This window comes from Lynx canadensis, chromosome A3 (genome assembly GCF_007474595.2).
Source record: "Lynx canadensis isolate LIC74 chromosome A3, mLynCan4.pri.v2, whole genome shotgun sequence".
Classification (NCBI taxonomy): Eukaryota; Metazoa; Chordata; class Mammalia; order Carnivora; family Felidae; genus Lynx; species Lynx canadensis.
The window spans coordinates 139698952-139701741 of NC_044305.1; the positions used below are offsets into that span (position 1 = coordinate 139698952).

General features: G+C 41.9%; 1 pseudogene; it reads right to left on the minus strand.

The window, feature by feature from the left end:
• Positions 1 to 225: 225 nt before the first annotated feature.
• LOC115509795 lies at positions 226 to 1420 on the minus strand (annotated as a pseudogene).
• Between the last annotated feature and the right edge of the window lie 1370 nt (positions 1421 to 2790).

A 2790-nucleotide genomic window follows, 5' to 3' on the forward strand; every position in this document is an offset into this window, starting at 1 on the left:
ATTTTTTTTAAGTTTATTTAATTTTGAGAGAGAGAGAGAGCACGCGCGCGCCTGCGCGCGCGCATGAGCGGGGGAGGGGCAGAGAGGCAGGCAGAGAATCTGAAGTAGGCTCCAGGCTCTGAGCTGTCCACACAGAGACTGACTCAGAGCTCAAACCCATGATCCATGACCTGAGCCAAAGTTGGACACTAACCAACTGAGCTACCCAGGCACCCCTCCTGGACTGTGCCATGATTTTTAAACCTCAGGAATGGTGTGATCCATCAGGCTTTTCATAATGCTTGGTGCCATCCATTTAATAATATAAAATGGATATTGTATTTGAATAATATATTCAAAGATAAAAGTAGGCATGGTTGTAATAGTAACTATAGTCTCAGATGTTGACCATATGTTTGCAGTTTGAGAGTCCTTCAACTCAATGACATTGTGCCCACTAACTTCACAGATGCTGTGTTCTGTGAGAAGACCGATTCTGGCTGCCGAACTATCTTTCACTATGGGTGTTATCTTTCCATTTTTATTTTTATTATTTTTTTATTTTTTTAATGTTTATTTATTTTTGAGAGACAGAGCACAAGCAGGGGAGGGGCAGAGAGAGAAGGAGATACAGAATCCGAAGCAGGTTCCAGGCTCTGAGCTGTCAGCACAGAGCTCGACATGGAGCTCGAACTCACGAACCCTGAGATAGTGACCCGAACCAAAGTCAGATGCTTAACAGACTGAGCCACCCAGATGCTCCATCTTTCCATTTTTAAAGATAAAGCCAACATGTCCAGTACTACCTTCACACAAGGTGATTGTCCGTTCAGAGGGCCTGTCCTGGAATCTGTTCGGAGGGCCTGTCCTGGAACATCCTGGACAGTCAGCAATCTTCTCTCAAAGGCCTTGTGCTTCATCGCGCTCCAGCCTCTGTACAGTTTTCCAAGCTGATCTGGAGTACGTGGTCTCCAAATCTCAGACCAGCCAATCAGGCAGGAGATTTTGCCTGGACCAGCTGAACAAATACACCATTACTACTGATATTATTACTGATTTAAGCCTGAGCCTAATTTCTCCATCTTGGTCCTTACACAAAATGACTTCCCCAAACCCATGCTTAACTTATGCTCCACAAAGTCCAACATCGTTGCCAGTTATGGGAGCCACCACATTCCTGCTGGAAGGTCTTGCTACCAGCTGCCCCTGATCCGATGCTCCAGGGACCAAGGCTCTATTTGCAGGGATTTCTTCTTCATTAAAACTCAGGCCCACGTACCAAGAGAGCTCCAGATGCATTCGGTAAAGAGATTTCCCTCTTGGAGATGGGAGCAGAAGCTTCAGATGAAATTGCTGGCTTGGCAGCATTTGCAGAAAAGGCAGCTTGAGCCCGAATTACTTTGCGTACTTTCAGGTCTTCAAGAGATGGCTACAGAGACATTTTTGCAGGACTTTTCTAGGCCCCAAGGACCTGCTCTCTGCCACCACCTCCCAGTAGCTGGTGCAGACTTCCACGAGCAGATGAGAGAAGAGCCACACCTATTGTTGGTTTTGAAAAAATCTTTCGAACTTACTGGAAGTAATTCGAGAAAACCAGAACTTGAAGACATTAATTACAGGTATACACTGTGTGAGTCCAAATGTTCAGGTTTTGGAATTTAAAATAATTCACTACATTTACAATTAAATTAATTAATTAATTAATTAATAATAATTAAGTCTATATGTATTAAGTGTTAAATGAATATTTGATATTTTTAAAAAGTGCACCATAGTTTATTTCAATTGTGTGGATATAGCATAAACATGGCAATAACCTAAATGTTTATTAGAAGGTTGGGTGGTAAACATGGGGCAAATCCTTAGTAGAATGGAGTACATTCATTAAAATACAACAAAATAGATTTATATTTATTTATAATAGAAACATTTAAAAAACATACTTTAAGTTAAAAATCAGGTTACAGAACATCTTTTATGGTATAATCTCATTTTTATTCAATTATACATTCTATCTAAGCTCATAAAGAGATCTAGAAATTTATTCTCTAAAATGTTTGTGATGTTTGCCCCTGGAGAAAAATCACCACTGCATCTGAATAAATTGACTGTCTCAAACTTTACGGTATGTTACAATGGGCACATGTTTCATAAACACACTCAAGGGTCTGATCTCATGCACAAAAGACTGTGACACAGGTTGTGCCTCTCTGCTGAGGCCACGGCCACAGGAGCTGAGTTTACATGTATGCTTGCAAGATGATGCTGGCTGTCATGGAGAGCTGTACAATGGGATGTCTACTGATTCAGCTGTTTTTAGGTAGCATCTCCTGGGTCTGGAATAACTCAGGGAGTCAGCACAAGGAGTGGACTAGTATATAACCCATGAACCTGTATCCAGGTTGGCAGCCTGGGAAAGGGAAGACAGCACCAAGGCTCCCTTCCGTGTCACCAGAGCTGCCTGACTGCCTTCTTATGGCTTGTAAAGCAGCTGTTACTTCCTATTTTAAAGTGAGCCAGAGAGAAGAAAGGAAGACAGATTCAGAGGCTCATATGGAAAGCATCCTTGGCCCATGTATGTTGGACTAGTGTGAACAGGGTCTCTGAGATGAACAGGTATCTTCTGACATTTGAGGTGAGTCACCTGCATATAGGTATATGCAGGTATATAGGTCATATCTTGCCTTATGTGCTTGAGTATTTTGACTTAAAATTCCCATAGTGTGACCCACCAAAGACTTAATTTACAGAGCGTTTCAAAACCACATTGTTACAGTTGTCTGTTAGGATACTTTCAATGAAAATGACCAC